The following is a 26,692-nucleotide window of genomic DNA, read 5'->3' as shown; positions in this document are numbered from 1 at the left end:
TCTTTTGGGAAGCATGACAAGAGCAGGTCTACAAATTATAGACAAGATAAGGTCTTGACCTGAAGGGAGGGGGAGGCATAGCAAAGCTGAGTGTGTCATTGTGTCTTTTATCCATCTCATGACTCTGAGTCTAATCTCTTGATTAATATGTGTCCGATATTAATAGAGCTGATATCAAAAGCTAATTGAAATGTAGCTAAACCCTGTACCATAATAATCTAATTATATTGTCAGCACACAGCATCTCATAGCACAGAGTAATCAAGAAGCGTCTGCTTTTCTGGGCTAAAAATTATCTTCATTGTGTAAACATCATGAGGGGATTAAAATTTGAGAACTTTCCTTCATGGGCAAACCCCTTTAAATCCTCAAAGGGGTTTTCCTGCGAAAAAAAATTCTCAATTACGTAGTGATGTTTGCACAAAAAAGATCATTTTAACCCCTTAATTTACAATTTTACTCAGTTTTATTGCTGTTTTAGCTCCTATCACTCCCTAGGCTGGTCAGTGCAAAATCCCAGGGTGTGGGTGGGGACTCATTATATCCATCTAGTTCTCTGGGATGACAATGTGGTTAGATTATCAGGTGTGGGGAATTGCTCTGGTAGTTGACAGGTAGCAGTGCAGGAAGCAGTGACACACGCAGGTTTAAAAGTCCAACTAAAGTGTTTATTCACACTTGCAAAACAGAACACAAATTCAGCCTTGGCTTAGGCACATGCAAAAACATTATAAAAGTAATTCCTGCCCGGCTAGGCGCTGTCTAATACATTTTGAGGACCCTAGCTATCCGGGTACCAGGCTGCCTGGCACACGCTCTTGGCCAGCAGCAAGACAGGAGACCCTCAGTTACCTTTGCTGTGAGAATGCAATCTCGCTTTCAGCTCTCCAGGTAGGGCCTCTCCTACTGCTTCTGGCCTGCAGACTAAATCAGACCCTAACGAGGCCTGTGACCTGCACCTGTGGGCTATACAAAAGCCCAGGACCGAAGCCCGGGTGGAGTAGGAGTCCCACTACCAGCCTACCCCTACTCCATAATAAGCAGGCCCAGTACGGACATTTCAAATGTGTCTGTGTTAGCTAGGCCACCACAGACAAAACAGACTATTCCTGCTTATCATGTCTGCATTAACCCTTGGGTTACTGCAGACAAACCCAGGGCTTTTACCACCAGCATTTCACCCACCGGGACGAACTCCTGACATTAGGCAATGCGTTCGGGACAAGGCATCCGCATTGCCCTGTAGCTTCCCGGCTCTGTGCTCCACCATGAAACTGAAATTTTGGAGGGACAAGAACCACCTAGTGACCCTGGCATTCTTCTCCTTAGTTCTACTCATCCACGTGAGAGGAGAGTGGTCAGTTATGAGACGGAACTGTCGTCCCAGCAAGTAGTACCGTAGGGACTCTAATGCCCACTTTATCGCCAGACATTCCTTCTCTACAATACTGTAATTTTTCTCTGCTGGCGTGAGCTTCCTGCTCAGGTAAGTAATGGGGTATTCCTCGCCATTCACCTCCTGAGACAGGACAGCTCCCAGTCCTATATCTGACGCATCCGTCTGCACAATAAACTGTTTCTTGAAGTTTGGCGTAATGAGGATGGGAGATCCACACAACGCAGACTTCAATGCCTGAAAAGCCCCTTCTGCTTGTTCATTCCACCGCACCATGACAGGCCTTTTACCCTTCAGCAGGTCTGTCAGGGGAGCGGACACGGTGGCAAAGTTTGGTATAAACCGTCTGTAGTACCCTACAATGCCCAGGAATGCCCTGACTTGCTTTGTGCTCACTGGTTGAGGCCAACCCTGTATAGCGTCAATCTTGTTGATCTGAGGTTTAATTATACCTCGACCGATCACATACCCCAAATAGTGTGTCTCCTCCATTCCTAGCGCACACTTCTTGGGGTTTGCGGTCAGGCCCGCTGCCCTTAGCGAGTTCACTACGGCCTGTACCTTGGCCAAGTGACTCGCCCAGTCTTGGCTGTAGATGATAATGTCATCTAGATAGGCGGAGGCGTATCTCCTATGTGGCTTTAACACTATGTCCATTAACCGTTGAAAGGTAGCGGGGGCCCCATGAAGCCCAAACGGTAATACAACATAGTGAAAAAGGCCCTCAGGGGTGATAAAGGCTGTCTTTTCTTTAGCCCTATCTGTCAGGGGTACTTGCCAATATCCTTTAGTTAGATCCAGGGTGGTGAAGTACCGAGCACCCCCTAGTCCAGGGGTAGGGAACCTATGGCTCGGGAGCCAGATGTGGCTCTTTTGTTGGCTGCATCTGGCTCTCAGACAGATCTTTAATAAATAGTGATGGCTGTTGTGTGTCTTAGACTGATCACAGGACACAGGCAGCGATGTTACCGTTGCCTAAATCTTTTGACCAACCCAGGTGCCATCGCCACCATTGTCTAAGCCTAGGGCTACCTATCTACTGGGAGGCGTGTGCTGGGGCGACCTATCTACTGGGAGGCGTGTGCTGGGGCGACCTATCTACTGGGAGGCGTGTGCTGGGGCGACCTATCTACTGGGAGGCGTGTGCTGGGGCGACCTATCTACTGGGAGGCGTGTGCTGGGGCGACCTATCTACTGGGAGGCGTGTGCTGGGGCTACCTATATACTGGGAGGCGTGTGCTGGGGCGACCTATCTACTGGGAGGCGTGTGCTGGGGCGACCTATCTACTGGGAGGCGTGTGCTGGGGCTACCTATCTACTGAGAGGCGTGTGCTGGGGCTACCTATCTACTGAGAGGCGTGTGCTGGGGCTACCTATCTACTGGGAGGCGTGTGCTGGGGCTACCTATCTACTGGGAGGCGTGTGCTGGGGATACTTATTTACTGGGAGGCGTGTGCTGTGGCAAGCTATGTACTGGAGGGGCGTGTGCTGGGGCTACCTATCTACTGGAAGCGTGTGCTGGGGCTACCTATCTACTGGGAGGCACGTGCTGGGGCTAAATATCTACTGGGAGGCACGTGCTGTGGCTACCTATCTACTGGGGGGCGTGTGCTGGGGCTACCTATCTACTGGGAGATGTACGCTGGGGCTAGCTATCTACTGGAAGCGTGTGCTGGGGCTAAATATCTACTGGGAGGCATGTGCTGTGGCTACCTATCTACTGAGAGGCATGTGCTGTGGCTACCTATCTACTGAGAGGCATGTGCTGGGGCTACCTATCTACTGGGAGGCATGTGCATATTGTACGGCTCTTACGGAATAACAATTCAAAATATGTGGCGTTCATGGCTCTCTCAGCCAAAAAGGTTCCTGACCCCTGCCCTAGTCTCTCAATAAGCTCGTCCACCCGGGGCATGGGATAGGCATCAAACTTAGACACCTCATTCAATTTTCTAAAATCGTTGCAAAATCGCAACGTCCCATCCGGTTTGGGAATTAGAACAATTGGACTGGCCCACTCACTTTTGGACTCCTCAATAACCCCTAGCTTCAGCATCTTCTGAACTTCTTCTGATATGGCTTGTCTACAAGCTTCAGGGACTCGGTACGGCCTTAATCTTACCTTTATCCCTGGCTCAGTGACAATATCATGTTTAATTACAGATGTGTAGCCTGGCAACTCTGAGAACACATCTGTATTTCTTGCTACAAACTCTCGAGCCTCTCGCTGTTGCTCTTTGGTAAGGGTATCGGCTATTCGCACTTCTGCCTCCGGCACAGGCTTATCTGCGGCCGGTGAGGGTATCGCAGGAGGTGGACTAGCCAGGACCATCTCTGTATGCAGACTCTCTCTGTCTTTCCAGGCCTTCAACAGATTTACATGATAAGTCTGCTCGGGTTTTCTCCGTCCGGGCTGACGTATACTGTAGTTCACCTCTCCTATTTTCTCTATAACCTCATACGGTCCTTGCCATTTAGCGAGAAACTTACTTTCTACAGTGGGGACTAGCACCAACACACGATCACCGGGACTAAAGCTCCTTACTTTTGCTGACCTGTTATAAACCCGGCTTTGAGTCCTTTGTGCCTCCTCCATATGCTCTTTGACAATGGGCATGACGGCTGCCACCCTGTCCTGCATATCTGCGATATGGTCTATTACACTTTTGTGGGGGGTGGGCTCTTGTTCCCATGTCTCCTTGGCTATGTCCAGGAGACCCCTGGGATGTCTGCCATACACTAACTCAAACGGTGAGACCCCAGTAGAGGCTTGTGGGACCTCTCGGATGGCGAACATTAAATATGGCAATAGTACATCCCAGTCCTTCCCATCCTTGTTTACCACCTTTTTTAGCATACTCTTTAAAGTTTTGTTGAACCGTTCTACCAATCCATCCGTCTGAGGATGGTACACAGAGGTGCGTAACTGTTTAATATTAAAGAGCCGACATAGCTCCTTGGTGACTTTTGACATAAAAGGAGTCCCCTGATCTGTGAGGATCTCCTTGGGAAGTCCCACCCGGCAGAACATGGCAAACAACTCTTTAGCAATTAGTTTCGCAGAGGTGTGCCGCAGTGGGATGGCCTCAGGATATCGGGTAGCATAGTCCATAACTACCAGGATATGCTGATGCCCCCGAGCAGATTTAACTAAAGGACCGACCAAATCCATGGCGACCCTTTCAAAGGGTACCTCAATAATGGGCAGAGGTACCAACGGACTTCGAAAGTGTACCATGGGAGCATGCAATTGACAATCAGGGCAAGTTTCACAATACCTTTTTACCCTATCATACACTCCTGGCCAGTAAAAACGCTGCAAGATGCGTTCCAGAGTTTTTGTGGTACCTAGGTGCCCTCCCATCACATGCTTATGTGCAAGGTCTAACACCATCTGACGATATGGCTGAGGCACCAATAACTGCTCCCGGGTTTCACCGTGGACCTTATCAATGCGGTACAATAACTCCTGATTTACCACCACACGAGGGAACAACTTATCCGCACCTGGGTGCTGAGGTACACCATTAATTTCTACCACATTTTCTCTGGCGCGGACCAGAGTGGGGTCCTGGAGTTGGGCAGTACCAAAGTTGTCACGGGATACCTCCAAATCAGACAACTGCGGTCCTGTCACTACCTCCTCAGTTTCGCCTGCCATAACATCTAGGGGAAACATTACACTTCCATCTTCTGTGGCGGTCACCCCTACGGCAGGAACTCCAGAGTCTGGGTCATCAGGCTCGGCTTCAGAGATCTGACCAGACAACACAGGAGAACAACCCCCCAACTCTTGGTTTCCCCGCCATAGAGTCCAGAACATGGGGAAGTCCCGTCCCAAGATAAGGTCATGGGGCAAGTTCTTGACAACTGCTGCCTCATGTAGTGTCTCTCCACAAGAGGTCTGGAAGTTAATAACTGTGGTGGGGTAGTCCTTTACGTCCCCATGGATGCACAGGACACCAATTGTGCGCCCTGTAACTGTCTTGGGGTCTATGAGGGTCCCATTAATCAAGGTTACCCGACTGCCTGAGTCCAGCAAGGCCAACGCTGGATGCCCTGCCACTGTCACCCGGCACAGGTGGCGCTCATCAGCAGAGTCGGGGCTAGTAGCTGTGTAGACAGGGGCAGCATAGAGAGAAACCCTTCTGGCGGAACTGCAGTCCATGGGCTCTGAGGAATTGGGGCAATGGGCTGCAATATGACCTGGATCATGGCAGGTCCAACAGGTGGGAGCCCCCCCCTCCTCCTCCCCTGGGGTACTTCCCGGACATTGGGCGTTGTCCTGCGCCAAGTATTTGTGGGTGACACGACCTTCCGTGCCTTAGGGCCCACCTGGGTATAAGGGGCTTTCTTTGTTAGGGCCTGGGTGGCACAAAACCTCTCCACCAACCCCACCAGTGCCTCGGCATCAGACGGGTCCCCGTGTCCCACCCATTGTTGGATCTCACCCGGCAAGGCCCTCAGGAAACGGTCCAAAACAACCTTCTCGACCATCTGGGCTGGGGTTGATGTCTCCGGCTGAAGCCACTTGCGGACCAAGTGAACAAGTTGGTGCATCTGCCCCCTCGGCGGTAGCGCCTCCTGGTATCTCCAGCTATTCACTCTTTGAGCGCGTAGATGCTGATCCACTACTAGTCGGGCCAAGATCTCTGCCTTTACCTTGGTGCAGTCCTGGGCAGTCCTGGGCATCCTCCGTAGTATGCCTGCTGGGGATCAGCGACGAGGAAGGGGGCCAACACCTCTGCCCAGTGTTGCTGTGGCAACCTCTCTCGGGTGGCCACCCTCTCAAAGCCTGTCAGATAGGCCTCCACATCATCCTCGGCGGTCATCTTGGTCATAGCTTTGCGGACCTCTTTCCTGGCGTCCTTCACTGTCATTGCTGGGACAGTCCTTTGCTGAGCAGCGTTCAGGGCTGTTATCTGCTGGAGCAGCAATCTGTTTGTCTCTTGCTGCTGCACGTTGGACTGGACAAGCTGCTTGATTAACTCCTCCATGGCTGTGGCTTGCAGCTTCAGTGCTGTCAACTTCCAGGACATGCACTAGTGTATACTTCACTGCACTTTTGCCCGCTCCAATCCAGTTGACAGGTAGCAGTGCAGGAAGCAGTGACACACGCAGGTTTAAAAGTCCAACTTAAGTGTTTATTCACACTTGCAAAACAGAACACAAATTCAGCCTTGGCTTAGGCACATGCAAAAACATTATAAAAGTAATTCCTGCCCGGCTAGGCGCTGTCTAATACATTTTGAGGACCCTAGCTATCCGGGTACCAGGCTGCCTGGCACACGCTCTTGGCCAGCAGCAAGACAGGAGACCCTCAGTTACCTTTGCTGTGAGAATGCAATCTCGCTTTCAGCTCTCCAGGTAGGGCCTCTCCTACTGCTTCTGGCCTGCAGACTAAATCAGACCCTAACGAGGCCTGTGACCTGCACCTGTGGGCTATACAAAAGCCCAGGACCGAAGCCCGGGTGGAGTAGGAGTCCCACTACCAGCCTACCCCTACTCCATAATAAGCAGGCCCAGTACGGACATTACAAATGTGTCTGTGTTAGCTAGGCCAACACAGACAAAACAGACTATTCCTGCTTATCATGTCTGCATTAACCCTTGGGTTACTGCAGACAAACCCAGGGCTTTTACCACCAGCATTTCATCTGCCTGTAAGACAGATAGCAGTTTTCCCACACAACACCTCTCACTTTCTCACACAGGGTACAGGTGTATATACACTTTCATCTGGCTTCTAACATTGTACTAACACACTGACACATAGAAAGAGAGATGAGACCGATCAGAGATGATGAGATGCATGAGATACCTATTACACAAAGGCGTGACAGACAGAGGCTAACAGACTTTTACATTGTCAGCCCTGCTACATCTCTGTTCTCACAGATATGTGCCTCCTCCCACTTCCCCCGGATCACTTATCAGTCTGTAGTTTGCAGCTTCTCTATGCTCACGATGTGGTGCTGGCAGGAAGTGAATCAGTGTGTCTCTCTGAGCTCCATGCTAGACTGCACAGGGGTGGGGCTACAGGCACAGAGCAGAGAGAGACAGAAACTCAGCAGCACAGAGTTACACAGGGATCCAAGATGGCGGGCACCCGACCCTAAGTCAGAATTACAGGGTCGTGTCCAGGAGCAACTGAAATTCTGTACACCAGGACTAAGAGAAAGGTTGGACTTATATCTTTGAAATGCTGTATTTTTGTTAATAACAGTGAATAGGAGAATGTGTGTTATTTTGTCATCCTGAGTACATATAAGAAACGTGTCTTTGTGGAAATACCCCTGTCACCATATTTGCACACATACAGCTAATGAAAGGTTCCTATAGAGCTCTAGTAGGTGACTGACACCCTTCTTTCAGCTAAAAATTGTTTCACTTACATCCACATAAATCACCTTTTATCTAATATTATCTGCTCAGCCGGCCCCTCCCATCTAATCCTCCCCATGCCTTATGCCTCCTTACTGGTCACAGTTCATGTCATGTGACCAGAGTGACATCATCTCAGGTCCTTTAGCTTCTTAACAATAGCAAACTGTACCCATGCATGTATCTGACCACATGAAGTCACAGCAGCCTCCATGGACTTCTACTTCTCCTCATCCTCCATGAAGGCTGCTGTGATTTCATGCAATCACTTACATGGTGTACAGTGTGCTATTCTTAGAAGGCTGAAAGACCTGCAATGGTCACATGTCATGAATGTAACACAAGGCACCATGTAAAAAGATTGACATAATATTTCCCATCTGTACATAGAGCTTTAAAATTAAAACTCCTTTATTTATATAGCACACACAGATTATGCATCGCTGCACAGAGCTGTCCAAATCAGTCCCTGTCCCCATGGGACTCACAATCTATTCAACCTACCAGTATGTTTTTGGAGTGTGGGAAGAAACCGGAGAACCTGGAAGAAACACATGCAAACAGAGAGAACATACAAACTCTTTATATGTCTGTAGTTAAATATTAGCAGTCAGTCCCTAAGCACAAGGAGGCAGAGCAGTGATTTGAAGAGACACAGAGATATCAGTCAGAATAAGGGGATCACTGCCAGCCTGAGAGAGGAGAAGAGTCAGAGATACCAGAGATGAGTCAGAAAAGCTATTTTGCATATCAGAAAAACGTCTGTAATTAAGGTACAGTGCCCCACTGGCAGCTAATTTTAGGTGACATGGGGAGGACTTGTAACCCTTTAGCAGGCATTGTTAGTCAGGGGGGTTGAAATCTGGTGACAGGTCCTCTTTGAGGACCAGGCCCTTTTCTGTTTTTTTGTTTCCATTTTTCCAAATAAAATGAAGTTGGTGAAAAATCTAATTTGCACGACTTTCTTGTGGGTTTAGTTTTTACGACTTTCACTGTGGGCACCAAATGACACATATCCTATATTCTTTGGGTTTGTACAATCATGGGTATGCTAAATTTATATAGGTTTTATTGTGTTTTAGTACATTTTAAAGAAGTAAAACCTTTGCAAAACAAATTTCTTTGTTTTTGTCTTTTTCTGAAGCTAACATCTTTTTCATACTTTGGTGTACACACCTGTGTGAGGTTTTATTTTTTGTGGGATGAGTTGACTTCCTTTGCTACCATTTTGGGGGCTACAACTTTTTGACCACTTTTTTATTTGTTACAAAACGGTGAAAAAGTGACATTTGGGCATTATTTACAGTTACAGGTTTGAACATCAGGAATAACTGTTATAATGTTTTGGTTAATTGGATATTTTGGGCCAATTTTCGGCATTACTTATAATTTTTATGTTTCTATATCAGTTTTAGGGAAAGGGGTTGATTTGAATTTTTAGTTTGTCTAGGGTACTTTATCCCTAAGTTGTCTGACTGATCTTACTAAATACTGCTACTCTATAGTATATACGTTATCCATAAAGTAGGTTCTAAATATCATACCTGGGGGTTTTTCACACCCAGTCCTTCATCCCCAACTGCAGATCAGCTGTTCTCAGCTAAAAATAAACAGAGAATGAAACAGCTAAAAGACAGCTCTGTTCTCTGTGTAGTGGCCAGAACTGGTTACTGCAGATCAGCTCACTTGATCTCTACTGCATTGACTCTGTTTATCCACTATAGTGGGAAAAGAGTTAAATGTTTCCTATTCATATCTCTGTTTACCATTTGTTGAAAACAGGTGATCTGTGTGGGTACTGGAAGTTGAATCCACAAAACTTTGATATTGACAGTTTACCTTTAACCCCTTAAGGACGGAGGGTTTTTCGGCTAATTTCTCGCTCTCCAACTTCAAAAATCCATAACTTTTTCATTTTTCCGTGTACAGACTTGTGTGAGGGCTTATTTTGTGCGTAACAAATTTTACTTTCCCGTAATGTTATTTATTTTAACATGCCGTGTACTGCGAAGCTGAAAAAAAATTCCAAATGTGGAAAAATTGAAAAAAAACAGCACGTGCGTCACGTTCTTGTGGGCTCAGTTTTTACGACTTTCACTCTTCGCTCCAAATAACATGCCTACTTTATTCTTTGGTTCGGTGCGATCGCGGTGATACCAAATTTATATAGGTTTTATTGTGTTTTAATACATTTTCAAAAATTAAACGAATGTGTACAAAAAAGAAAAAAAATTTTTTGCCATCTTCTGACGCTAATAACTTTTTCATACTTTGGCGCACGGAAATGTGTGAGGGGTCATTTTTTGCGAAATGAGCCGACGTGTTCATTGCTACCATTTTGAGGTCTGTGCGACATTTTGATCATTTTTTATTTCATTTTTTATGTTATGTAAAAAGGTGTAAAAGTCGCATTTCGGACATTTGGGCGCCATTTCCCGCCTCGGAGGTCACCGCCGGCCGTAACCGTTTTTATATTTTGATAGATCGGGCATTTTGGGACGCGGCGATACCTAATATGTCTGTGATTTTTACTGTTTGTTATGTTTTATATCCGTTCTAGGGAAAGGGGGGTGATTTGAACTTTTAATATTTTATTAATTTTTTTTATTTTTTAAACTTTTTTTTTTATTTTTTTTTTCACTATTTTTTAGACCATCTAGGGTACATTAACCCTAGATGGTCAGATCGCTCCTACCATATACTGCAATACTACAGTATTGCAATATATGGCATTTTTGCAGGTCATACATTACAATGAGCCACTGGCTCATTGTAACGAACCTGCATAAACCATGTAGCCTCGTGTCACAAGAAGACCCGAGGCTACCATGGTAACCGATCGCCGCCCCCCGATGACGTTCGGGGGCGTGGCGATCAAAAAAAAGATGGCGGCGCCCGCGCGCCGCCGTCTTTTAAACGCCGCCCGCGACTTTGCGGGCGGCGTTTACAGGGTTAATAGCCGCGATCGGTGCAAGCACCGACCGCGGTTATTAGCGGTGGGGGTTTTGTGCAAAATGCAAAAACCCCCACCTCTGTATGAAGAGGACTCAGCCCGTGAGCCCTCTTCATACATCCCTTATACCTCTGCGCCGTAGAGCTACGGCGCAGAGCGTTAAGGGGTTAAAGAACGTTTACCATCAAAATCAAGCATGACAAACCAGGCTCTCTAACTATGATAATCTGCTTATATTTGTTATCCGTTACCTCCTTCCTTCTAAAATCATCTTTTAAATTTATTCTATCGAGGTGGAGGGGTTAATGTAGACCCTCTGTGATATGGTTTTACAGACTGTTACACTGTCTCACCCTCCCCCATGCTCTGTCAGCACTGAGAATACAGCAGGAAATGCTCACTGCACAAGTGCTGAGGGTAGCCCTTCAGGCTCATTATTATCATTTTAAAAATTGATTTTAGAAGGAAGGAGCCCGTGGATAACAAATACAAAAAGATTACCACAGTTACGGTGCCTATGAATCTATCTATGAATAAGTGTCGCTGGTTTGTTATGCTTGATTTTGATGGTAGATTTCCTTTAAGATAGGTCATCAATATTTTAGCCCATAAAACCTGTTTTAAGGTACATTTCGAATGGGGCAAAGGTGAATTACAAATGTCTTGTACAAGAGTAGCGCTGTTTCCGAAAAACTGGTATTTTTCTAATCTCACACAACATATTTAATAACAATTTGGGGCATATGTTCTTGATTCGTGTAGGGATTTCTTTGTATGGAATCATTTGAAGAAAACAGAAACCAGACACAGATGTTAATGCTCTAATTTTAATGGGAGGAGGATGTGTGGTCAGGCAATCATGAATGAATGTGTTGAATGCGAATAATATCAAACATGTGCTGTGAGAGGCCATATCTGTGCCCAACAGAGAGTGATGAGAACATATAGCTTCTTATTGTAAGACTGCACATACACAGGCCAAAGCTACCCAACACATATTACACTTTAAATACCACAATTTGGGGTTTCTTATATCCCACTAGTGAACTTTTATTGTGCAACAACAGCGGCACCTCGTCATTATTGCTGCGGGGTGCTAATGGGTGACAATCTCCTTCTGCACCTGCTTAGACACCGCGGTTCAGACAAGTAGACAAAAGTCTATACAGAGGTCATTAAGGGGTTAAATATTGTGGGAAAAGATTGTTTTAAAAACAAAATAGCACATATAGTGGCAGTGTCGGACTGGGTTTCCGTAGGCCCACCACAGAAAATCAATCTAGGGACCCACTCTTCATTATCTCCCAGGAAATACACTCTAGCAGCCTTCAAATTGTGTTGTTTTCTAATGGACCTCTGGTGTTCAGTATTGGGTTGATCGAGGACCCACCGGAGGATCCTCTGTTACTCCGGTGGGCCAGTACGACACTGTATAGGGGAATACATAATCCTTTCCCTTCCTGATAACAGGAGGAGGAGTGAACATCGGCAGTAGCCAGTGATTGCGTGTTTTCCACAATGACGTTACTGTCCTTAAATAGACAGTTACATCACTGTGGACCTCCCTGATTGTACACTTAGCAGAGCTGGTGGTAGGATGCAGTACTTGATCTCCCCCCTCCCCCTTCCCCATGGGCTATTATGGCCTCAGCTGAGCATATACATCGCTCAGCAGGAGGCAGCAGGATGTTGTGTTTTCTATTCTACGTTTCCCACTGTATGCGACATACAGGCAGTCCCCATGTTACGTACAAGATAGGTTCTTGGGTTTGTACTTAAGTTGAATTTATAATTGTAGCTCCAGATAAAAAAAAAATTGTCCCAGGGATAATTGGATTTTCAAAATTCTTTGTTGTAATGGGAGCAAGAATTATCAATAAAACTTCAGTACAGACTCCTTACAGCTGATCATTGCAGTCTGGGACTATAGTAAAGCATCCAGGTGTCTTTAAGAAGTATACTGTGTATACTGTGCAGATAGAAACAGAAAGGATACCTCTGTCTGCCAATATATATATAATGATACGCTCAGGCATAAAACCTTTGGCCAGGTGTAATTGATTTATATGCACTTATAAAAGAATGTGCAACATTTCCCACCAGGGCCTAGCTTTTATTGGGGCCTGGAGGCAGCCGGGGCCTAGAATACAGGAGTGGCTGGCTAGTGCGGCCTTGGGTACGCTGATGTCAGGGTGCTTGGTATAAGGACCGGAGGGCTGTCCTAGAGGCTGTCCTGGCAGGTCTCCACCAGGTGGTGTATGCAAGAAATATGGAGGAAGAGGCTGAAGTACTTGTTTCTCCCTGGGGAAACTCCTGAGTAGCTTTAAGATAGGTCCCTGGGTAATGGATCAGAAAGCCCGTGGTGGTAAGCAGCCATATCCAGGGGTCAGGAGGCAACGTTATGCAAATCAACTTACAGTTCTTTATTGAACAGCAGACAACGGCCAGAAACGGTTAACAGCAGATTCTTTGTTACTGGAGTGGTCATGGAGAGGGGTCCGCAGGAATAGTGCACGCAGCCCTATAGTAGATGCAGGCTGGGGAGGTTCAGATGGAACTGTGTCCAAGTTGTGAAAGCTGTAGTTCTGGGCTTGAGTCTCCAGACTCACCCTGTGTGCGAGGCAGTAGGCCTGGGGCACTAGAAGTTCCTGGGATAGATATCTGTGGCAGCACTGGCATGTGCTACTCACTCTGTCTCTCTCTGACTGACACTGACACACAGTCTGTTAAGCCAGAATCATGTGCTCAGGACTGAACCATGTGCTCTCACCCAGCAGGGGTTTTTATACTTCCCCTGGTCAGGTGGTAGCACCTCTCCAATCACACTCCAGGTTTCATAGAAGAGGGATCATTGGTCAATTACATACACCAGTTAACTGTTGCCTTTCCAGGCTGTATCTACAGCTGCAATTACACAATACCCAGAACCTTCCTAGAGGGTTCACGACTCCCTCTAACAGCTCCTGACCTCAAGTGCGCGCTATTCACAACTACCTGCCTGCTTATGCATTGGCAGGGGTGTTGCATATGTACAACTGGGAATTCTTTTGTGCTTTTTTATTTGAAATTGAGACAATCCATACTTCTTTACAACATATACTGGGCAGAAGGAGGCAAAAATGATATCTTTGGATATGCTCATGCGTATGCGCCAGGAGCTTTCAAGGCATGTGCGTTATGACATAAAACCATTGGCCAGATGTCACTGGTGTATGTACTAAGCAACTTATTAAATAAAATACATGATGTGAAGTCCTATAAAATAATACAATATTCATTTGTCTCATAAAAATATTTCTCACGCTGATACACTTTACAAGAAATCATCATTTCTTGCTCAGGAAATCATTCTTTCCCAATTTATAATAACCAACACATGTTCTGGCTTAAAATGTTGATATTGTTTTATTGGATCCTTTAATTCATTTTCTGGAAGAATAATTTTGAAATACTTACGCAATATCACAAATCTGAAAGAGAATGTGAAGAATTAGATGTTAACCATAAATGGCTCTTGTCTAGCCTGTAGGAAAGTAGAAAAGTGTAGTCAATAACTTACTTTGACAGATGCTGACTACATCATTAATAGTAGATGGACACCTAAATGTATATAGCCATCAGAATAAACATATTTTAATGAGAGGGGATGTTGGTAGAAGTGCAGGAGTGACACCATAGGGGACATTTATCATACGCTGGCGCTAGTGCAATATACAGCAAAACCCACCTCTGTATGACAAGGGCTCACCCGTGGTAGCAGCTCTGCTCCGTACATGAACAGCAAAGTGTGAAGTGGTTATATAAGAAACTGGAATACCCTTTCCTGGACTATCAGACTAATACCGAACCTCCAAAGTTACAAACGTGCTCTTAAAACCTATAGCACTCCCTAACTGCATATAACTTTAACTCTCCCTTTACTTACTCATCCTGTGCTCTCCCCCAGTCTGTTATCTGGCAGACTGTAGAAACTAAGCTCCAGGCTTCGCTGCAGCTCTACTGACCTTGGACTCTGCATATAAGATGGTGGCTGATGACTGATTCAAGCAGCAGTGTTTTTATTTATTAAATTATTTTTATTTTGTTCTCTTGGAAAGAATGGCTGGGCCATTATACAAGTTCTTTTACCTGTTGTGTCACCCCTCTCACCCTTACATTACAGTAAGGGTGAGAGGGGTGACACAACAGGTAAAAGAACTTGTAAAAGCGTGTGCGCAAGCGAAATGGCAGTCACCTTGGCGAGGCAGCTTCTCATTCTGCTCTGTACCTCTACAATATATAAAATATGAGTGCATCACAAGAAGAGATACATAATGCATGCCAGGTAATAGGTACTGAATAAGTAAAGTATAAAGAGAGTAATACAGATAATAGATAATACATAATCACAGGGACAGATATAATGTGGCAAAAGGTAGCAAAACATAAGAGCTAGAATACATATACATGCTACACAGGCAGTAAAATAAGAAGTGTGCAATAGCTACCAAACAATATGGGCCCTGAGTCACAGAAGTGCAGCACAGCCAGTGATGAACGAATAAACGCCAAAAGACCTGCTGCGATTGAAACGCGCGTCGGGGTTGCACGCCAGGTAATAGTTTGTCCTCCTTCCTGTCACCTTAGCACCATTTTCGCCACCTTTTGGCGTTTAATCGTTCATCACTGGCTGTGTTGCACTTCTGTGACTCAGGGCCCATATTGTTTGGTAGCTATTGCACACTTCTTACTTTACTGCTTGTTTAGCATGTATATGTATACTAGCTCTTATGTTTTGCTCTTACATTTTATGCTTTCTATGTGTAATAAAGATTACTATTTTTCATAAATTTTTGTGTAGCCTTGTTTTCTAACTCTTTTCTTTGTTCTTTTTTTGGTATTTCTTGAGATTTCTTAAAGACGTTTTTGGCTTCTCTGGTATATACTACTGTTAGATTACCTTTAGTACTAATTAATGTATGACTTATTGTTTTTGGTTTATATATTTCATTATATTTGATTTGTAAATATGATGGCGCTAAATATATAAAGATTAATATTGGTATTTATAATTAAAGTATTGCTCATTTGAGAACAGCAATGTTAAATGGGCAATACATTTACAATAAATAAAAGCAAATAAAGTTTTCTTATTTGTCATAAAGGTTAAGTCTTACAGCACTCACTCTCTCCTGCACTTCTACCCCATCTCTATCATTCAACTCTGTTCATTATGGTGGTGTACACCTGTGGGTGCTAGAATCGAATAGGGTTAACCCTGTCTTGCATCATTGCATCACATAATCTTTTACACCAAATACCTTCACAGATTTTATTGAGTGTTTTGATAATACAAACAGGATGCTTTTCAAACTCTTACTTTTTTAATACCTTTAGACATGATTTTAAATCAAGGTATTAAACCAACATACTGAATATTTCTGCCATTTTTTAAGTCTTAGGCCTGCACACTACTAGGATTTTGGGACATGTGGTAGCAATTTTTCTAAAGCAAGCACACATCCATATTCATTTCTGTGGGCTCATGCACAAGGCTGTGATTTCCTCAGCCCCATCCATGAGCCAACGCATGCTGTTTTTTCTTACTGTGATCAGCATGTGAGTGTCGCTCGCCTGCTTATGACACACACACTGCAAACAATGTGCATGGGACCATGTTGTATGTGGGTAGCCATACAGAAGCATTAGGCTACATTCACATAGATGTGTGCTGCACCAAACCACTCCCGTACGGCGCCGTGCGCCCATTGCCGGCTATGGGGGGGGGGGTTATATATATATGTCAGCCGTTTATACGCCCCCCCCATACGTGTGTGTGAATGTTGCCTTATATGGATAAAATAAGGGGAAAATACCTTAGGAAGTTACTAAATTTTAATTCACTTAAAGGGCAGTATTATTTGCTAACATTATTACATTCACATATTTATAAATCAAGGTTTTAAAGCGCACCTGTCCCCAGGAATGTAATTATTAGCTGGTGACAGGTTCCAATAGCCCCCTATGCTATTGGGTGTGGGGGTTCAGAGGCAGCCTGTGTCAGTCTCTTCTCCTCCACACTCATACTACTCCCCTCCCCACTTGCTGTCATATGCATTGAGCAGTCGGGGAGGGAGAAGAATGGTGTGGCGGAGAGGAAGAATGTATGAGGAGACACAGGTACATACAGGCTGCAGCTACCTCCCTTCCCCAGGACTCACCACATGCTGCTGACAGGGAGCCTGGTAATGTAAATCAAACTATTTAAAAAGTACTGAAATTATTCAGAAAGCTGAAAAAGGCATTTTTAAACTCAGCATAACATAGGCAATTGTAACCTGTCACCAGCTAAAAATCACACTCCTGGTGACAGGTTCCCTTTAAACTGTTTGAGACTAGCATGACAAAGGAGTGGGATAAAGGTATAGCAAGGCATGGCATAGATTTAATGCACCAACATCTAGTGTAAACTAAGACATCTAATAAGAGGAACAAAGTTATACTAGACAGCTTTAAACTACATTAGATGTTTTATTTAGCATTGTACACTTTTGATAAAGCTATTTTTGTGTTTTATGAAGCTTTTTATATATTTTTTAAAAATAATAACAAGTCAAGTTTTTGATCAGTGATATCTGGGCTCTTGACCATACCAAATGAACTCTAAAATGATTAGTTAAAAGGCAACAGCTAAGTACTTGATTTTGACTGGCTTTGCTCTGTTAGTGGTGTACGGATTTCTATTTTATTCTGTATACATACTTGACTCAACGATTAGCGCTGAAAGCTGGTGCTAAGACCCCAACTGATATAAACATCTTATTGTCAAGGCAGGAAAGCAGTACAAGCTCTATGCTTCCCACAACCTCTGTCACTAAACTGCAGATGACAACTGGGTGGCAGTCCCTACCTTCTGGATAAGTGCAGAGAACAGCAATGCCAACAAACCGAAACAACAAACCAACTATGATTTTTAGTATTGAAACCTTCTTCCAGTAATTCTAAGTCTTTTAGAACATTATAATGTCATTTTCCCAGAACTTTTTGTGGTTGTCTCATTTATTTAATTATCCCTGCATGCATGGAATTTGCTAGAAACATATGCAGAAAATCAGTTTTGTTTAAGCTTCAAAAACCTCTTTAGACCTTGGACACTATTTTTAATGTGATCAATTACAAAATGTTGAGATGTACCATTCTCTTCTCTTCATTTGTTAACAAATTAAAATCCTTAATACTGTATTCATTTTGTAATGTAAAGGAAATAAATGTAATGTAAATTATTTTGACCAAAGATACCGTAACCACATTCAAATCAATAGAAGTAAAAAATAACAAAGAAATGTAAAAAATAATTCAAATCTATAGAAGTAAAAAATAACAAAGAAATGTAACAAATAATTCAAATCTATAGAAGTAAAAGATAACAAAGAAATGTAACAGATAATAATTTTTGCTTCAAACAGATGATGACATATCCTCCATTTCCATCTATTATTTACTTTATGTGTCATAATAAAAATGATCTCCTGGCATCTTTCAATTTTTACATGTGTATGGTAATAATCTGGCTTAACAAGTGACATGGAATTTACACATAGTTATCTAATTACATATCCTATGATTCTATTATATGGAATTAATTTAATATGGAACCAGATATATGAATTTTACGTTTTTAGACAGTTGGCGCAAAATTTGACAGAATTCTGATGCAAACATTTTGAACAATCTCCCAAATTATATTAACTCTGTCCAGCATTGTGTCATGTTTTTCTGTAATTTATATTCATAAACTCTGTAATTTATATTCATAAATGTATACACTGAAGTTAATGGTAACAGGAAGACACTAAAGTAAAACTTTCCAATATGCAAATCAGTACTCATTTTTGTAGCCTCTTTGACAAGAGATAAATGATAAAATAATGTTTGAACGGGTTACATGTGAGTTTAGCCAAAATGCTTTACAAACTTGTCCTAAATAGCTGGAAATTACCTACATTTTCCACTAGAGTTATAGTAGAGTAAAAGTTACTTGCTGTGATTGTGTAAGGTTAGTATTATGCAGGTTCTGTGATGTTTGCCTGGTTTGCAGCCCTCAAAAATGTAAAGGGGCATTCCGGAAATTTATTTTAATGACCTATCCACAGAGGGCTACACTCACTGTGTAGTTATGTGCAGGATATTGGACTTCTACAGATCAGACATTAATGATCAGTTGAAATGGTGTAAATATTAGTGTACATATGTAAAGTGTCTACCTCTGTGTAGTCATAATATATCTACACATGAAGTGGAATAGCTGTGGAATTTACCCAGTGGTAAATCTGCAGTTACTCCAAAACTAACATAAACCTGCCATATTTGCCATCTATGCTACATCAGGGTGACGCAGGGTTACCCTTTAAAAAAGTGACATTGTGTGCCATTGACCCGTGTGGAAATCCGTGACTGAATATATAGTGCACAGGATGGGGTTCCTTGCAGCATACAGAAAGGGAGTTTCCCTGTGCATTTTCCACACAGAAAATGTGTGCATAATGTATAGATTACATTAGAATGCCTGCACATACCCTGTTTCCCCGAAAATAAGACCTAGTACAATTTTGTTCAGGCTTAGGAATATAAGGCCTCCCCTGAAAATAAGACCTAGCGGCCACGATTGCAGCAGCTCCTCCCACCCCATACATTAGTATTAGTAGATCTTTAAGATGCTGCAGAAGGTTGTGACATGATGAACAATTCATGGAAGTAAATCACTAATTGTTGTGCTGCAACTGTGATCCCAGCAGCTACCAGGATAAGAAGGGTCATTTATGGAAAGTGCTTTTACTAAACATGAGAGATCGGGGCCAATGATTCTAATAGAAATGGAGTCACACGAAATTCTGCACGAAATTCAGAGTTTGTAGTCATAAGGATATTAGAGAAGTTGATTTTTTTGTTCAACAATAAATGTAAATTCTTGTTCATGGAAAAATAAGACGTCCCCTGAAAATAAGACCTAGTGCCACTTTAGGAGCAAAAATTAATATAAGACACTGTCTTATTTTCGGGGAAACAGGGTAGTATGGCTCTTTATGAGCATTTTCAGAATGAATTATTGACCAAAAGAAAATCTGGATACAGCTAAAATGGACTGATGGAAAAAATCAGAACTGCATGTGAATTATGCTCAGAAAAAAAATATCCAGCATCTTCATGAGATTTGAAAAAAAATCTGTATGTAATAGAGCCTGTGTTCTTTTACTGTATTTAGCATGGCCGGCGCCAGCACTGGGTATACCTGGGCAAGTGCTGGGCCCAGAGCTGCTTGAGGGGTCCACATAAGGCTTTACATAATCCATCGGGGTGAGGGGGCTGGATCTAATGAATCCATAGGGGGTTTTCTATAAAATAAACGTGAGTTCAAAGGGACCTACTAAGGCTGTGTCACCCAGGGGCCTACTGAAACCTGGAGCCGACCCTGGCATGTAGGATAAATTAAAAGGGTATTATTTTGGCAAATTAATGTTATTGTTTGTATGATGAAAAATTAGACATTTTTCCAATTTACTTTTTGTATCAATTCCTCAGTTTACTAGATCTCTGCTTTCTATAGAAAGCTTCTATGTTTACTTCCAGCAGACAGAAATCTGACTGTGGTCACACAGGTGCACGTCTCGTTAGTATCAGAGGGAGTAATCAGAGCTGTGTGATATAACGAGCTGTGCACCTGTGTGACTATGGTCAGATTTCTGTCCACTAGAAGTAAACATAGAAGCTTTCTATGGAAGGACAGCAAGCAGAGATCTAGAAAACCATGAGGAATTAATACAGAATGTATATTGGAATATTGTATAACTTTTCATAATCCAAGCAATAACATTTATTTGCTGAAATGGGAGTACCCCTTTGGATACATTCAGGGAAGATAGAGTGCTGTTCATCTGAATGCTACATTCAGAAATCCATGTGCTGACCAGGAATAAATTTATTTAGACACATGAGTTTCGGCCATAGAAATTAGTGTACCAGCCCTGAGGTGAGTAAATATTTCCTGATAATGCTATATCAGGACCTCTCTAATTGAATGCAAATTTACCAATACAGCTGATAACTGTTTCAAAGTTACTGCAACCATATGACTCTTAAGTTCAAGAGAGAAATCTGTTATCTGAGGGGAGGGTACTATGGGGTGGCGGGGATTTATCATTAAGCGGCTACTTACAGAAAACTGACATAACTACAATGATGAATTTCCCTCGCTGCTATATGGCCTGACGTCTGCATTCCGCTGAGGGAGGGGCTTCTATAATCTGATGTACATTCTGTTGTCAGGTGGGGACGAGGCTGTGTTATATAGTCTAAAGGCAGCATACATGTGGGAGCATATCTAATGTGGGGTCTGTTTTTTAGGCAAGGAAGGCTCTCTGTTACAGGACTTGGAATCTTTTTTACAGGAGGGGGAAGGGGAGTTATTGAGGTCTTGTTTGATTGAAAACATTGTGAATTTTGGCCTTTTTTTATGCATTTTATGTTTTGGCAACCATCATATATTGGAACATTAAAAAAGAAAGTGAAATAAATAACTAGTCACTCTCTTTGCGGGAGAGAGACATGTGTTTCTTGTTATGTGGGAAGCATGACTTGTGCTTACTAAGCCTGAATCCATTCAGTGGAGAGTTTGTCAATTATAGTATTCATTAAGTCTCCAAGTACACAGATTTGGAATAAATACAGACTTTATTTTCTTTATACAAAAAAACTGTTTAGTTTCTGGAGAGACGTCTACAATGCTTCCCTGCGGATTATCATAAATCTGATGTTTATTTTAGACTTTACTTGATCAGAACTGAAATTCAGCAGATCTGATATAGAAGAAAAATTAATTTTCTTACAATTGGTGCGGATGGTAAACTGGATGTTATAAAGCAGTGATGGCAAACCTTTTAGACACCAAGTGCCCAAACTACAACCAAAACCCGCATATTTTTCCGCAAAGTGCCAATGCGACAATTTAAGCAGTAACTTATTACTCCCTGCTCTTTCACAGGTTCAAATTGTATAGGCACCTGAGGACACCAATACAGTAGAAAGAAGGAGAAGAAGTTTGGATTAACATTGTAGCTTCCTCCTAGGGTCCTGGGCTGCCTGGGACTGCAAGAGGCCTTAAGTCCTGTTTGGCAAACTCTACCCTGGGGTGATGGCAAGGGTGCCCATATAGAAGGCTCTGAGTGCCACCTCTGGCACCCGTGCCATAGGTTCGCCACCACTGTTATAAGGTGACAGTAATCCAGGATAAGCATTTTTTACAATTTCTTTCTTTCCTTCAAAAACGTATGCTAAATATTTAACATTTCGAAAGTGACAATTTACAGTGTATCTGGGAAGTCACTAGCTGCCGGAGTGTGTGTATCCCACGTCAATTGTACGACATATAGCTTTGTATGACTTAAAGGGTTTGTTAGGTTTCAATTAATAAATGTTATCATTCGTATAATGAAGTTATACAATTTGTCAATATACAGTGGATACTGAAAGTATTCAGAGCCCTTTAAATTTTTCACTCTTGGATTTATTACAGCCAATTGGTAAGATCACAAAGGTTATTTTTTAATAAATGAACACTCTGCACCTTATCTTGACAGAAAAAAAGATATTTTTGCTATTTTATTAAACAGCAATAACTGAAATTGCACATGGCCATAAGTATTCAGACCTTTTACTCAGTATTGAGTAGAAGCACTTTTTGAGCTAGTACAGCCATGATTCTTCTTGGGAATGATCCAACAAGTTTTACACAAATGGATTTGGGGATCCTCTGCCTTTCTTCCTTGCAGATCCTCTCCAGTTCCCCCAGGTTGGATGGAGTACGTTGATGGACAGCCATTTTCATGTCTCTCCAGAGATGCTCAATTGGGTTTAGGTCAGGGCTCTGGGCCCAGTCTGAGGTCCATAGCAATCTGGAAGAGGTTTTCATCCAGGCCATCTCTGTACTTGGCCGCATTCATCTTTCTTTCAATTGCAACCAGTCGTCCTGTCCCTGCTGCTGAAAAACACCTCCATAGCATGATGGTACCACCAGCATGTTTCACTATTAGGATTGTATTTGGCAGATGATGATGCCTGAAGAGCAGTTTTCTCCACACATGCCACTTAGAAATAACACCAAAAAGTTCAATCTTTGTCTCATCAGACCAGAGAATTTTATTTGCCATAGTCTGGGAGTACTTCATGTGTTTTTTTGCAAACTGCGTGCAGGCTTTTGTATGTCTTGCACTCAGGAGAGGCTTCCACTGGCACACTCTGCCATAAAAACAAACAAAAAAAACGGAGAAACAAAGCGTTGTTCCAAGACCAGCTCACATTAAAATTTAAACTCACATGTTACTTCTTCCTTAGGTGCACAGAACTAGTCTGAAGCCTGACTGAATGGAGAAAAACGTTCCAGCACTACATAGGCTTACAGTAAAAATAAATATATCTTCTTTATTAGTCCATTATAAAATGATAACACACCATCGAACAAGCAGCCATAGACATGACAGACTGACACGTTTCAACAGAATGGGGCAGATTTACTTACCCGGATCTGCCGCGGTTCACTAAGATCGTGCTCCCGAGTTCCTGCGCAGTAGGGAGAATAGCAACCACTGCTTATTTTGCACAGTATTGTTTGGCTGCTATAGATACCAGTGCTTATTTATGCATTGATATTTCTAGTTGCTCTGTAGAGTTGAGTGCTTTTAAATGTTTTTAAAATGCTTGGCAAACATTGTTGTATGAACTACTAATAAAGATAAATACATTTTTTATTCATTCTTGTATTGCTTCAGTACCTATTTCATGTCACAGTATTCTGACTACATAAGGTAAGTGGTCTCTGCCACTGGTAGTGGGCTGCAGTGATAGTTGACCTTGTGGAAATTTTTCCCATCTCCCTAATGTGGAATTCAGCCACAGTAATCTTGGGGCTCTTTTTTAACTCTTTAACTCTTCTTAATCTGTTCCTTGCCACAATTCTGTTTCTGAACTCCTTGGGCACTTCATTAGACCTCATGATTCTCGTTCTGTCATGCACTATGAGCTGTGAGGTCTTCTATAGACCTGTGTGCCTTTCCTAATGAAGTCCGATCAGTTTAATTAAACACAGCTGGATTCCAATGAATGACTAGAACAATCTTAAAGAGGATCAGAAGGAAATGAACAGAATGTGAGCTAAATATGAGTATAATAGCAAAGCGTCTGAATATTTATGACCATGTAATATTTCAGTTTTTCTTGTTTTATAAATTAGAAAAATCTCTACATTCTTGTTCTTTCTGTCAAGATGGGGTGCAGAGTGTACATTAATGAACAAAAGAACAAACTGTTTTGATCTTACCAATTGGCTGCAATACTTTCCGTACCCACTGTAATTTCTGTAACAATTCCTCCCCGTATTCTAGATCTTTGCTTGATATATTTCTATAGAAAGCTTTATTGTTAACTTTGGATAACAATGTGTCATTGGTCATGTGATGTCACACAGTTGTAAACCTCGTTTTCATCACAATGCAGTTCTCAAAGCTTTGTGTTATAACGAGCCGCGCACCTGTGTGACATGACCAGACCATGGACCAGTATTAATCCCCTGTTAGTAAATAATTAAGCTTCCTATATAATGACTGAAAGCAGAGATCCAGGAAATAGTGAGGTATTGATACAGAAAGTATATTTAAAAAATGTATATATTTTCATTATAGAAACAAAACCATTTATTTGTTGAAAAAGGATAACCACTTTGATGTGGTAGTGCTTAATGTTTATCATTTAAGGGGGATGGCTCATATTATTTGGTTATGATTGGGGGGATCTACTGTCATCCATATAGCAGGAGTGGATTAGAATGGCCAACATGTAGTATTTCATTATCTCACATGAAGAGTCAAAAGCACAGAAGTGGCTGTAAATTGGACTTTAAGCAGTAGCATTCAAACCCCAAGCAGAAATTATCTAGAATCTCCAAACAGGAAGTGAAATGGAGTCAATTTAGTGTCCAGAAATAGTTCTTATGGCTTTATAACTTTATGAATGTCAACTTATGATTTCCTGGGCCACTTTTGTGTAAAGCATGAAGTTATAAAGCATTCTCCAACTCTTTGATCCGTTTCTGTTAAATGTAACAATTCAAATGGTGACAGCAAATGGCAGACGGGCTCAGAGATCCAACATCTGAAAGGTCCCACCAGGAGCACCTCTTGTAAATTAATGGTGAGGATAACAAACGGCACTTGTCAAGAGACATCCTGTTACCAGTTCTTTTTAATAATCTGTTTTACAACACAGTAGTATTAGTGGTTCTTCTTGTCTTCTTTACATGTTCTCGGTAAAGTAGTCTGCTATCTCTGTGCTGCAAGGAGGTTATGTTTGTGCTTGGATGATATAACAAATCTATCAGTCTTTGATCTTCTGGTCTATGAACTTCCATTTTGACCTTTACATTACTCCCCCCAGGCATACTCATGATTAACCTTTGTCAAGTATACCAGTCATGAGATTAGGCTTTTAATTTTTGTTACTTTATCTTCCAAGTGAATGAAAATAGAGAAATAAAGCTGTCTTGTCTGGATTTAACTAATGGGTATGAACAAATGAGCGACACTCATGTGAATGGTTTTTCTAGTCTCACTTTATGAAATATAAGGCTTTAATGTATTACAGATACAGTACATAAGTGTTCCCAGTGTTTTTAATAAACCTCTATTTTAATTTGTAATCCCAAATTTTTCCTAGTCTACTCATTATCGGTCAGGGAGCAGAGTATTGTTTGAGTACCCTGTGGTACAGTGTACCTATTTGAATCTTCCTTCAGGTGGCTTCTACCTGTTGGTGGTGTGGTGATGATCTGGAAACCCTGTTGAAGACCCTATTTTACTGTATTTCTTTGTCCTTGCTGCGTTCGGGAGGGATATTGCCTAGGTCTAATGTTGAATTGCTAAAAGTTCTAGTGCACTGGGTGAAGTTGATGACTTTTCTTTACAATTGTTATGAGACACTTCATAATATGTGGCATCACTGGCGTTAGTTTCAGCACACACTTAAATAGTGTGGCCTCCATACTAACTCCACCACTTTCTTTCAAACTCCCTTTCGGTTTACGCTTAATCTTGATATCTGCATTCACACTCCTGTTAACTGTTCTTTTAAAAATGAAATATTTAAAAAACAAAATAATAGGCTCTTCAAATAAATTTATCATACATATATATACTCATACAGGTCAGGGGGATCTTTTTGCCAACCTGCAGACTAAATGCACACCATGTACCCCCAATACATGCATACCAGCATATTCCTGGGTCTCGTTTACATAATCAAATTTTCAAAATTTCAAAATTGGATTGAAACAACAACATACAAAGCGCTTGAATCTCTAAAAGATTTTAGCTATTAATAAAAGGGTAAGCACCACTACCACATTATAGGAACAGTCAGTAGAATATAAAATAGGCTTTTTACTATTCTCCTAAGAAGCACCTTCTCAGCAAAATAAATTAATGACACCAATTCCGTTGACATTCCTAAAGATATAACACTGATGTCCAATTACCAGCTGAAGATTTGTGATATTATAACATAAAGATTCAACAAGGGGATAATAAGCTAAAGTATTTCTCTTAGGAATACAGTGTAATATAAATCATGAGTGACTAACACAAGAATGTAGTACTCTTTCAATGTTTTCTTATTTCCTTCATTTGTTTTTCTTTCTTTTAAGGTGATTACATCTGTGATAATCAAGAAAATTTATTTATCTACTTCAAATTCAAGAATAAAGTGTTCCTCTTCTTCACTGATCTGTATTGAAATCCTGTAAGTCAGCTACTCACCAAAAGGTATGTGATCACCATATATCTCTGTTATTTTAAAGGCTGGACTAATGTTCATGAAAACAAGACAATAAGGTTTTACTATATTATTTGCAAAATGTATATCTGTGAGATAACTATGCA

At 42.1% G+C, this 26,692-nt stretch overlaps 1 protein-coding gene across 7 annotated transcripts in view; it reads left to right on the top strand.

Moving 5' to 3' along the window:
* Positions 1 to 26,692, top strand: part of TMEM150C (transmembrane protein 150C) — a 138,964-nt gene that overhangs the window by 58,064 nt on the left and 54,208 nt on the right. For all 7 annotated transcript variants that reach the window (XM_072114737.1, XM_072114734.1, XM_072114694.1 and 4 more), the window contains one exon: positions 26,458 to 26,575. The gene's annotated coding sequence lies outside the window, so the exon portion shown is untranslated. The remainder of the gene's footprint in view (positions 1 to 26,457; positions 26,576 to 26,692) is intronic.

Source organism: Engystomops pustulosus, chromosome 1 (assembly GCF_040894005.1).
Source record: "Engystomops pustulosus chromosome 1, aEngPut4.maternal, whole genome shotgun sequence".
Classification (NCBI taxonomy): Eukaryota; Metazoa; Chordata; class Amphibia; order Anura; family Leptodactylidae; genus Engystomops; species Engystomops pustulosus.
The sequence above is the reverse complement of the archived record's forward strand: the minus strand, read 5'-3'. Positions and strand labels throughout refer to the sequence as shown.